This window comes from Mustela lutreola, chromosome 10 (genome assembly GCF_030435805.1).
Source record: "Mustela lutreola isolate mMusLut2 chromosome 10, mMusLut2.pri, whole genome shotgun sequence".
NCBI lineage: Eukaryota > Metazoa > Chordata > Mammalia > Carnivora > Mustelidae > Mustela > Mustela lutreola.
This window is the reverse complement of record NC_081299.1, coordinates 2,279,451-2,291,549: the sequence shown is the minus strand read 5'-3', so window position 1 is coordinate 2,291,549 and position 12,099 is coordinate 2,279,451. Positions and strand designations below refer to the sequence as shown.

Genomic DNA, 12,099 nt, shown 5'->3' with positions numbered 1-12,099 from the left:
CACCCCGAGGGGCCGCGAGGGTGTGGAGCCCCCGAACAGGAGGAAAATCACCCCGTGATGGGCGTTTTGGGTCTAATAGGAAACGATGATGTGAAATGAGGGGTTTCGCTCCTGCCGTCCCCGGTGATTTACAGGGACTGGCCCCATAATCAGAAACAAAGTGTCTATTTTCAGCTCTGGATTCTAACAAGTGAATATATTACAATAACTTTATTAAAAAAATCAATGCACATCAATTCAATTTTCAAGTTAATTGCCTTGCTCTCACTGCCGCGTGAGAGGCCTGGCGGCTACATTACGCCTCTGATTGATGAAGAGCGGGCAGCAGATAATTCATCCGCTGTCTTGTTTGTTCCCACCAGAAAGTGGCGGAAGTTGGGAGCGAGAGAGCCTCCCTGCCCAGTGTACCTGTCCTGGTAAGAGGTGCGGCCGGTCAGGGCAGCTTCTGGCCCTGCTGGCGGCCCTCAGAGTCCCAGGGGCCCCGAACCTTCCCCCACAGGTTCATCGGCGAGGACTGACAAGGGACACCCACTGGACCGTCTGGGCAGAGGCAGGCCCTGGGCGCTGGGGCCCCCGAGCAATGCCCCCACTCGGCAGCCTCGGAAATGTGGGGGACAAGAACCCCGGACACAGGCATCTATGCGGACCCAGCAACGCCCCCCACCGGCCGTCACGTCATCATGTCCTTACCACTGTTATTAAATCAACATTATGATCATTCGTATTACAGTTGTCCCTCTGTCAAGGAGACGTGAAATTCAAACGAACTAATGTGTGTGGAATTACTCCGCACACGCTGTGAGATTTACGTACGCAAATTGCCATCAGGCCCCTGAGAGCACTGGGTAGTGGGGAAGTGTTCCTGGCCAACAGATGCCGTGAATCAGGTTTGTCCGACAGGATACCTATGCACCCCTGCTCTCCTGGGCATCAGGCGTCTGTCTCCCCATCTTGTCGTCCCCCCACGGCCCAGCGTTCATGGGTCTGTGGGTCCCCCCAGGTGGCACAAGCCCAGCTCTACCTTGGATCCCCCCACACGCCTGTCCTGACCTTGAGCCCACCTGGCCAACAGAAGCAGGGATCACGGTGCTGGAGAGAAGATGGGGGCCTGGGACATTTTCCCCCACAGCCCCTAAAGGGGTCCACCTGCAGAAGCTGGTTTTCCCGGCCTGAGGCAGCCATTTCGGGGAGCTCCACCAACATCTCCCCAAGAAAGCAGAGGAGAGGCTCACCTACTTGTTGGGACCCTGGCATGGTGCGGACGCTCTTCCTTGAACTGCCGCCCACCTGCTGTGTCACCACCGACAACACAGACTCGCAGGAGCCAGGCAGCAAGCGAGCAGAAGACCTGGGCTTTGGAGCCGGGCCCGTCTGCCTCCAAGGCCCCAGTCCCAACCATGACGTCAGACAGCCGCCTCCCAGCACAGCACCCGGTGTGGGTCACCTGCAACCAGAGACGTGCCTCTGGGTTGGTTTGTCGTTTGAGTGATCCTGGGTCGAGCCCGGGGTCCAGCATCACTGGGGTATAAGAACCCAGAGGCCTCATCAGTTGGGGAGATGCTGACCCTTCACCTCTGCCCTCTGCCCTCCAGGCCACAGAGAAACAGGAGCTGGACCACAGACTGGGCCCTTAAGCCTGTGTCCACGATGAGCTGATGGGCAAAGGGCTTCCTACTTCCGGCAGGGTGCTGGCCGTGACCCTGGGGGCTCCCTCCCCTCCCCCTGCCCCTCAGAACTCCCCCACCCCTGAAACAGCAGCCCTACCTAGCAACATAAATCCTGCCTCCATCAGCCAAACCTCTCTGAATGTAATTGGCCGTTTGGAAGGATCTTGGCATCCCAGTGGCAAACCTTTGTCCCAAGCATGTTCAGTCTGAGCAGAGGAACCGGCTTTTTCCTAAGTGTCTCACATCTGACAGCTTAATTATTTATTAAGGGTAATGGGCTTATTCTAAACAATTTCTTCCAGCTGGATCCATCCATAAGTCGCTTGAGCTGGTGAAGAAACATCACGCAAGCCCGGGCCACGTGCCAAGCCCGACAGTGCACGCTGACCTTCCCACAGGCTGGAACTGACTGTGGCATCAAAGACAAGAGAGAGAACGATGCAGGGAGGGTCGCCTGTGAGGTGCGGCACACAGTGGGGGCGACGCGGGAAAGGGGGGAGGGGCGGGAGGGCAGAAGATGAGGGAGGGGACAAACAGGAACCATGCGAAGAAATCTGGACTTTATCCTGGAAGCCCCAGGGCTTCAAACCAGAAGGGATACTATCACCATGGGGATATTTGGAAAAGGTTTTGAAGGATGGGTAGGAGTTCCCAGAAAGAAACATGAAGGTTGGCCTCCCAGGAAGAGGAGGCAGAATGCACAAAAATGAGGGTTCAGGAAAGAACCTGGGAGCTTCACAGGGGCAGGTCACAGGAGAGGATTGTGGAGAAGCTGCCAGAGAAACGGCTGACGAGGAGGCAGGAGAGTGAGAGGTGCTGAACACCGGGTCCAGGAGCCCAGGTTCCAACCTGAAGACAGCGGGAAAGGGGAGAGGAGTCGGTGGTGTGGAGCCTTTTCAGCCGGAGTCACACACTCATCTTCATGGGTTAGAGATGACGCTCGTGGGCTTATGGAAACTCAGCTTGGCCTTGGAGGATGGGGGTCACAGGATAGTCCGGAAGACACAGAGAGGGCCTGCGAGCAGACTTCTTTTTTTAATGTGTATCTTTATATGATTGACATAAATATAAAGTAACACAGAAAGAAACAGAAGAAAATCAAAACCACCCATTGTTCTGCCGCTGAGACGTAACAGCTGTCGTCGGTCCCCGAGTCGCCTTCCAGCAACGACCGCCCTTCTGCCCGACGAGCGAAGGACGGCAGCGAACCTGAGTGTATCGTAAGGTCCCTCCGCGCTTCGTATGCTCCAAACCCGTGAAGAACGTCTCGCTGCCACCCCACGTGGAAGCCCCATGACGTCTCACCGTCAGTTTTCGATATTTTAAACGTCCTGGTGAGTCCCCTGCCCCTCCAGTCTTGGCGCGCACCTCTGACGGGTTTTCAGAATCAAAAACCCCGGTAGTGCCATTGCCGGGTCTTGGCGTAAGGACGGGCGGGGGGAGCCTGGAAACGGCTCCTGAGCCCCGAGGAAGGTTGTGCCAGTGACCAGCCCCTCCGCCTCCAGGACTGTGGGCTCCGAGTTTATAAATCGCCCCCCCCCCCGCCCGTGTCTCAGGTGTCAGGACCCCTCGTGCATGCTGTTGCCTGGCTCCCCCCTCCATATTTTGGGGACACCATTCCCAACCATTCTAATTGCATGGGTGCCCCCTCCCCATAAACCCACTGCTATTCTCCACCCCAAGTCCCCCACTTGTCTCTGCCCCACCAGCCTCCTGCCCAGCGTGTGAGCTCGGGGAGTCTCACACCCGGGGCTCAAACAGCGCCCGGTGCGTATGAATGATGGAGGCAGGCGATGGTGAAATGGGCGTTTGGCTCCTGCTCCTTCCCGATCGTCCAGACATCTCTCCGCTATTGACTCCCTGTGACCTTTAGGAAGAAGGCTTGCACTTCGGAAATCAGTGCAGAGATTCCTCAAGAAGTTAAAAATAGAGCTTCCCTATGACCCTGCAATTGCACTACTGGGTATTTACCCCAAAGATACAGATGTCATGAAATGAAGGGCCATCTGTACCCCCAATGTTCACAGCAGCAATGGCCACGGTCGCCAAACTGTGGAAAGAACCAAGATGCCCTTCAACGGACGAATGGATGAGGAAGATGTGGTCCATATACACTATGGAGTATGATGCCTCCATCAGAAAGGACGAATACCCAACTTTTGTAGCAACATGGATGGGACTGGAAGAGATGATGCTGAGTGAAATAAGTCAAGCAGAGAGAGTCAATTATCATATGGTTTCACTTATTTGTGGAGCATAACAAATAGCATGGAGGACATGGGGAGATGGAGAGGAGAAGGGAGTTGAGGGAAATCAGAGGGGGAGATGAACCATGAGAGACTGTGGATTCTGAGAAACAAACTGAGGGTTTTGGAGGGGCGGGGTGTGGGGTTGAGTGGGCCTGGTGGTGGGTATTAAGGAGGGCACAGATTGCATGGAGCATTGGGTGTGGTGCCTAAACAATGAATCTTGGAAGATGAGAAAAATAAAATAAAATTATTTAAAAGAAGAAGTCTTGCTTTCCTCGTGTGATTTCTCAGTCACTCCCTTTGCAGAGGCTGGAGCCCCCCTGAAGAGCTCCCCCCATGCACCCCGGGCATCTCCACTGCCACCAGGACGGTGTTTCTCCCCTTCCCTCGAGAAGTGCAAAGTCACCCTCTATCGAGGACGTCTCCTGTCCCCACAGCAGGCTCTGCTCCCCCGCCGGCCAGCCGCTGTTCTGGACTATGGCGTGGATATCGCTGGAAGAAAGCCACACCCTGGAGGCCAGAGAGGAGGTGACACTGTGTCTCTCCTGCACAGTGGGCCCACAGCCGCCGAAGCCCTGACCGCCATCAGAGCTGGCTCCTGTCCGCCCCTGCCCACAGCCCGCAGAGGAGGAGAGAGCGCGCCTCGGGCCTTCTCTCTCCCTCCCTCTCGGGGAGGCCTGGTGTGAAGGGACAGGGAGGACACTCCGCGGAGGCCACACGTGGGCGTGCACACTCGGAGGTACACACAGTCCTGCCTCAAAGGGAGCTTGTAAAGTGCGCAACCGTGCGGTCAGTACCCTGCCGGGCTCAGCGAGGGCCCCGTGGGACCGAGGTTCCTTTGCAATTTCCCGGTTTGGCGGCTGGAGCCCCAGAACTGCACGTTAGTCCGGTGCCCTCGGAGGCTGTGAATGGCTGAGCTGAGCAGGTTGCCTCCCACAGGGGGCTGGAGCGCCCCTCGGCCAACAGACAAGGAGAGCCCTGCTGAGCCTCCTTCCCTCGGAGCAGAGGGAACGAAGTCTTGGCCTCGGAGGGTGGGAGCTGGGGCAGGGGCTGCTCAGGGAACCCTGCGGGCCCCTCTGCTGTGTGCTGCTGGCTGGGGAGGGGGAGCTCCGGGTCCCGGGCCCCACCACTCCGCTGGGTTTGTACCCCGGGGTGGCGCGCAGGGAAGGTGGACTAAACCGGCATTAGCCTAATTAATCGTAACGAGGAGTGCGGGCCTGCGGCCGACGAGATCCGCGGATCACCGCAAACCCAGACGTGTGACTGACGTGTTCTGGGTTACTCAAGCGCGTGCCGCGTCCCCCCACGTAAACTGTCCAGACCCTAAAGCGAGGCCCTGTCTCCTGCTCTGGCTTCCTGCCTCTTCCAGCTGCTTCCCTTGGGTTCTGCCTCCCCCACCTCCCCCTCCTGCTCCTTCCCCCCTCCCCTTCTTCCTTCCTCCCCCTCCCCTCCCCTCGCCCCTCCTTTACCCCTCTGCTCCCCCCTTCCCTCCCCTGTCCCCTCCCCCGTCCCCTCCCCCCCATCCCTCGTGCAGCCTCCCTCTGCCCGCACCTGCCTGGTCCAGATCCTGGGTCAGGAGACACGCGCCCATTAAAGTCTTCCCGCTCTGCCCCGCCCTGAGCCAGGCTCTGCCCTCCCAGCCCCTCCCAGCCTCCAAAGGGAAACAGTTGGAGCCAAACCAGCTGGGAGCTGCGGGTACCCACCCTGAATCGCCACAAAGTATCGTCCGTCTTGGTGTTGTGACAGTAATAAACCCTAATAAACCCGGAGTGGGGTGTGCGCTGCGGAGGGAGGAGGAAGACGCTGGGCTGGCAGGGGTGGGGGTCACACCTTGTGCAGGTGTGCAAGGAGCCCCCAGCCCCTGAGGAAGAGAAAAGCAGCTGCCCTCAGGGTCGTAAGCCTGGTCCCCAGAGTAGGTGAGGGAGGGGACCCCACGGGTGACCTCAGCCACACAGGCATCCTGGCCACCTGCCGGAACTGGTCATGGTGACACCTGGCTCCAAGTCGGAGCCCCTGGGGCAGCGCAGAGTCCCTTACTCAGCCGTCAGGACCTCCTGACCCACCAGCCCCTTCTCTGGTGTTGCTCTCACCGCACCCCAAGTCCCCTTCCTTTCTCCTCTCCCGATGGCCCTGGTAAAAAGGCATTTTCCCGAAAGAAGACAGTTCCCTTCCAGAGAGGAATTGTGGTGCCCACGGTCAACGTGACACACAATTTTTTCATCTGCTGCCAATTCCAGATAGAAACGGTGCCCACACTCAGAGCCTGGAGCATAACGGTTCCTCCGGGCAGGGCTCTCGGAAGGGGGAGGGGCCCGTCTTCCATGCTCCTCACTGCAAGGCGCCGTGGGGGTCCCGGGAGCACAGGGCAGTCGCGGCCGTCATCCTGCCGGTCCAGCTGCGTAGCCCCAGCTTCGGGAAGCCTTCCTCCCCTTCCTGGCCAGCCTCTCAGCACCCGACAGGCTGCGCTCAGGGAGCACCTCCTGGGAGGTCCCCAGTCCTGTCCAAGTGGAACCGCGTCAGGCCGGTCCCTTGTCCCGCTCCACGGCGTTAAGGCGAGAAGTGTGTCTGCTCTTCTGGTCTTCGGGCCCCTCGAGAGAAAGGCCGACAGAGGGGACGGGAGGGTTTCTCATCCAGCCCGCCATGGCGCCTGGGTCTGCTGGCCGCATGGACATCCTCCAACAGGGAACGGAGTGGCAAAGTTAGGTCAGCTCCTCAGGAAACGAGCCGGTTAGCGCTCACGTGCCCTGCTGGGAAAGCCTGGAAGGCGGCGTCGCGCTCCCTGAGGGCTGGGTCTGGCACCCGCACACCCCTCCTCTGTCTAGAACCACGCCTTCTACCCAAAGGCCAAGTTGAGGGTGGCTCTCCCCATGGTGAGGCAAAGGCATCTACTTGTCACCGAAGACCCTGTGCCCCCTGGGTCTCTCGGCGCCTCGCAGTTAGAGGCCATAGTGGGCTTTGCGCAGGAGCGAGGCCACTTCTAGGATGAAGACCCTCGGCTCCCTCTTGCCCTGACTGGACAAGCGCGAGCCCCTCGTGTTGAGATGCAGCAGCCATGGAAGAGGCCTGGGCCCCACGTCATTCTGTGGAGGAGAACGACCCTGGAGCTGCCCGGCTCGGAGGCAGACGAACGTGAATGGGACGTAGTGTTGCTGGGTTGAAGCTGTAGGAGGCAGGGACGGCTGTTCCCGCAGTGTGGCTGGCTCACGCAGACCAAAACACGCAGATCCGTCCCCAGGGCAGACCTGGTTTTCCAGCCCTGCTGGCGTACAGCACAATCTCCTTCTCGCTGTGTCTCAGACAGTGCGGCAATGAGCCAAGGGAAAGCCGGATGAGGGCAGGGAGGGCCGGAGACCAGGGGGACCTATCCCGTGCCCTGCGGGGCGAAGGCACCCCTGCCCTGTTTCTTGATGACCAGTGTGAGCATCTGGGTTTGGAAAGTGATCTTCAGGACCTCGAGCCTTGTTGAGTCTCACATCAGTGAAATCCGCTTGGCCTGCTGCGCTAGGGTCGCCCACGCAGGGTCCTGGCTTTGCCGTCAAACGCAGATTCTCCACCCTGCAGCTAACGGATGAGTCTCCTGCACCTAAGAGGCCCCCGCGTGGGCAGCGCAGCCGAAGCCCCTCCCTACGCCGGCAGCTGCGGACCTGAGGCAAGGAACCTACACTCAGGGCCAGGCTTCTTGTTCTGTCCAGGAAGAGCGGGCTTTCCCCCAGGCACCGTGACGGTGAACCAGGGGGCGATGGGCGCACATAACAGATGCCCAACACAGGATCGTGTTCAAGGGACGGCAGGTGTGTATGCACACAGGCCCACACACACGTGCACACACGTATGTGTGCACACACGCACACAGGCCCCTCACGTATGCACGGACCTGCACACACGTGAACTCACATGCACACACACAAACACACCCGTGTGCACACAACCCGTGTACATGCACGCACATTCGCATGGGCCCACACGCACACACATGTTCACAGACACACTTGCACGTGTGTGCACTTGGCCATGTGCGTGCTCACGCAAACACACAAGCACACACGTGCACACGTGCACAGGGCACACACACACCATGGGAATCGGCCTTTCCCAACAGAGGTCACTCCATGCAGGGCCCTCCAGCCCTCCAGGTGACGGTCCCGGGGGTGGGTGCATAGCCAGTCTGGGCCAGTCAAGGCCTCTGTCGTGAACCCGGACTGTGGACACACCGCGCCGACTCGAGCAAGTGGGGCCACGCAGAGTAGGGCTGGAGGGAGCCGGAGGAGAGCCGGCGCTAGGGCAGCAGGGAGCCATGGGACACATTCCCAGCCCTGCGAGCAAGGCCTGAGCTGCTGTGTCCCGATGGAAGGTTCCGGTCCTGCATGTCCTCCCCAAGGCTCCCCCACAGCCTCCCCCATCCCAGGCAGCTTTCCCACGGGCCCAGATTGTTCTGTGTGTGTTTTAGAGAGGGACACACCCGAACACACTCGCACACACACGTCCCAGGCCACCCAGCCAGTCACACCAATCTGCGCTCCCTGGAAGCCAGGTCCTTCCACGAAGCCCCCCAGTATCTGTGACCAATGGTCGCACTTTCACTTCCCTCGTCCCCGTGACCTGGGTCCTCCAGAAACAGTCCTGAGAACCCAGGCTCCCACATATCCATCCAGGATCCAAGGCAGAAGCCTGAGGTCTCCAGAGGCCAGGGTCCGGGGTTAAGTTACAAGGGCACCCTGCTCCCTTGACCCTAAAGCCAGGCTCCAGAGCTGGTTGTGTCCGCGGGTCCCTGCCCATGGGCAGCGGCCTCGGGGCTCTGGAGTGGACTCAGTCAGCCAGCCCCGGTCCCACGACCAAGTGGGCGACCCCTGGCCACAGGCTGATCAGCAACCAGGGGAAGAGTGGTGTTGGGGGGCGAACGGAGGGGCCCCGGGATGACGATGGATTCCCAGGGGCTGGCAGAGACACGTTCCTAATGTCTGTCCACGCGGAGACCACTCCCCACTCATCCCCCCTCATCCCTGTCCTGCCCAGCGGCCCCGCAGGTGGACGCGGCCTGATGGTGGCCCAGAGAGTTTCCCATCCTAGCCACGGGCTGATTGCGGCCCCGGCTGCTCCTTTAAACCAGGGTCCCCAGCCACGTCCCGAGGCAGACCTGCAGGAAGGACGGAGCCACAGGCAGATGGAAGCTCACCCCACATTTAGGAGGAAGATTGTCGTGACCCCCAGCTCAGCTGGGTCTCATAGGAAACAGAGTGATGGTCCAGCAACTGTCCGTAACGTGAATACAAAAATCCCCGAAGTCCCTCCAAGCCCTCCCAGAAATGCCCCCAGAGAAGGGTCCCAGCCTCAGGTCGGCCCCCTGCCCCCAGCTGGGCCACAGGAAGTGCCACAGTCCGACTCAGAGGAGCGCAGGCTCTTGCCACAGTCGTGCCGACCCACAGTCAGGGACAGCGGTCGGTGCCCCTGCAGGCTGGCCACTCTGCCAGGGCCAGGATGACTCAGACACTCTGGCGCTGGCACAGACTTCTTTGGCCTGCGTCCACCCTCCACCTTGGTTTGGGACTGAGGACACAAGGCCAGGATCTGTGCCCATTCCGCCCTTTCTCGTCTGTTGCAAACAGACCCAACCGGCCACTGAGCCCCAGGTGACGTCTACTCGTGCCCGGGGGCTGCGGGAACAGGCGCTGCGGATGGGATACCTTCAGCAGCAGGCCCTCATTCTCCCCCAGTGCTGGACGCTGCACTCTGACATCGGCTGTGGGCGGGACTGGCTCCTGCTGGAGGCTCTGAGGCATCATCCGTCCCAGGCCCCTCTCAGCATCCAGGAGATCCTTGGTCTTCCTTGGCTTTCGGCTGCCTCACCCCAATCTCTGGCCCTGTCTTCATGTGGCCTTCTCCCCACTGTGTGTGCGTCCAGGAGCCCCTCTTCTTACAAGGACGGCAGCCCTGGGACTTAACCCCCCTCATGCAGGATGAGCTCGTGTTGAGCTGCGGTCACCTGCACAGCTAGTATGTGGGCAGCAAATGTCTCCCCCAGGCCGTGTGACGCTGGCGCAGCCTTGACCGGGAGCCGTGTGCAGCCTGGCCCCCAGCCAGGTGCAGACCGCGGAGCCCACGGCCCGTTCCGCCTGAGCATCATTCCCGGGTCCAGGGTTGGGCAGGGCAGTGCTGCTCCCCCTCGAGGACGCCTCAGTGCTGGCCGCCTGCTGATGGTGATGGGGTCTTGGCTATGCCCGGGACTCGCTGTGAGCCCCAGGGTAGAGCAGAGGGCGGGAGTCGCTGCCCCCAGAGGCTGGCATTCTGGTACAGAGAGAGGCCGTGCAGCCTGAGGCGAGGGCCCTGGGGTCAGAGCATGGTGGAGCGGCTCGGAGGGCGGAGGGCACGGGGCTGCCATGCGGGGGGGGGGGGGGGGGGCCTAGGGAAAAGTCTCTCCCAGGAGCTTCCCTCCGGGAAGCCCGCCCCCACACCTCCCCCACGAGCCAGCAGAGCCGCACAGATGTCCCAGCGTCTCCCGTGTTCCTGTCACCTCGTCGACCGTCAGCTGTGAGATGAACACGGGCCCACATCCCCGTCCAGCTCCCTTCTGCCTTTTCACAAAGCACGACTCGTGGGGAGGGGCAGGCCAGAGCAAGGGACCCTCTGGGGCACCTCCTCCAGCCCAGGCTCCTCCCACTCCCCTGCGCGCTCTCCCCTCATTCACCAAGTGCCCCCTTCTCCAGGCCCAACCCGTCCTTCACCCCTGCATACAGACCTCAGGGGGCCTTGCGGTCAGGTCAGCACACGGGGGTCTGCGTGGTCCAGCACCAGGAACAGCCCGGATGCTGTCTGTCCGTCTGTCTGTCCCACGCTAAGCTCAGCACACCCCGGGCCGGGGGGGACGTGTGGGTATGGAGGGGTTCCCGGGGCAGGGCATGGCACGACCTTCCAAGGGGCCCTGGGGACCTGAACGGGGGGGGGGGGGGAACAGGAAGCAGACCTCCCCTCTCCACGGCCCTCCTCCCCCCAGCCTCCACCCGCCCCCCAGAGCAGCAGGGGCGTCCCCAGAAAACGGCTTCACCTGCCGCTGCTCCTTGGCGAGACTCTCAGGCGCTCCCCAGGCCAGGCTCAAGCTTGATTAAACTGCTTTCTCTCCCTTTCTCCTCCGCCGGAGCCCGTCGTGCGGAGGCGACACAACAGAGCCCGGTAAGCGGCTTGTGCACGAGCAGGAAAGCAATTTTCCCAACAAGAGCGGAGGGCGGATTCGGTTCATCAGGTCCCTGAACCCATTTGCTGGACTTGGAAGGGCTCTTTGAAGCCTCAGCTGAGGTATTTCCGTCTCTCCCCAGATGCGAGGTTTCAGCTACATGCGTGATAATAACAAGCGCCAGGCGCGACAATCTTCTGTCTCCGCGGGGAATGACAGGCGCGCGCCGCTTCTCGCCAGAGCACGGCAGGCGAGAGGAAGCGCGTCCTCGGACTCGGCCAGGAGGAGAGCAGGGCGCCGAGGAACCGGTGGGACTCTTCATTTGTTTCTGATGAAATGCCCCTTGTGCTCCTGAGGTCGGGGGTTGGTTCAGTAGAGAAGAAATATGTGGTCCTGCTGGGACAGCGGAAGGTTCTGGAACACTGCCCAGCCTCCCTCCTGGTGCCCTTGCCTCCAGAATCCTGTCCCTCGAGGCCGTCCTGCCATCACTCCCATGAGCTCCCAAAGCACAAATGGACTAGTCGTGTCCCCGCCCAGAAACTCAGCAGCGCCCGTGGCCCCCAAAGAGAAGACCGAACCCCACGGGAAGCCGCCTGCAGCGCCCTCCACGCTCTCCTGTGTGTGCTCCATGCGCCCCGCCAAGCACCCAGTCCCCAGCACAGCAGCTACGCAGTCACCAGCCTCCACAAGGTGGGTCCCCGTGCCGGGAACACCTGCTGCCCCGTCCCCCGGCCTCCCTGCCATGGAGGACCCGCTCGCGGTCTGTTTGGCCACGGATACGTGGCTTCATAAATATTTGCTTCTGTGTTTCTTTCCCCCGCTCACGTGGGGTCAGCTCAGGCGGCCATAAAACACGCCACCACCGCCACGACGCGGGCTTCCCTCCACTCAGGGGGCTGGGCAGTCCGAGATCAAGGGTTCCCGGCGGGGCCCGCTTCCCGGCTCCCAGACAGCGCCTTCTCTGTGTGACCTCACGTGGCGGGGGCAGTGGCGACCAGGAGGTAGGCGGGGGTGGAGG

General features: G+C 60.9%; 1 long non-coding RNA gene across 1 annotated transcript; it reads right to left on the bottom strand.

The window, feature by feature from the left end:
- Window positions 1-1,906: 1,906 nt before the first annotated feature.
- LOC131810074 (uncharacterized) lies at window positions 1,907-11,031 on the bottom strand. Its single transcript, XR_009345397.1, has 3 exons — window positions 10,956-11,031; window positions 2,394-2,682; window positions 1,907-2,076 (listed from the first exon to the last, which is right to left on the bottom strand). It is a non-coding gene; the product is annotated as an uncharacterized LOC131810074 (long non-coding RNA).
- Between the last annotated feature and the right edge of the window lie 1,068 nt (window positions 11,032-12,099).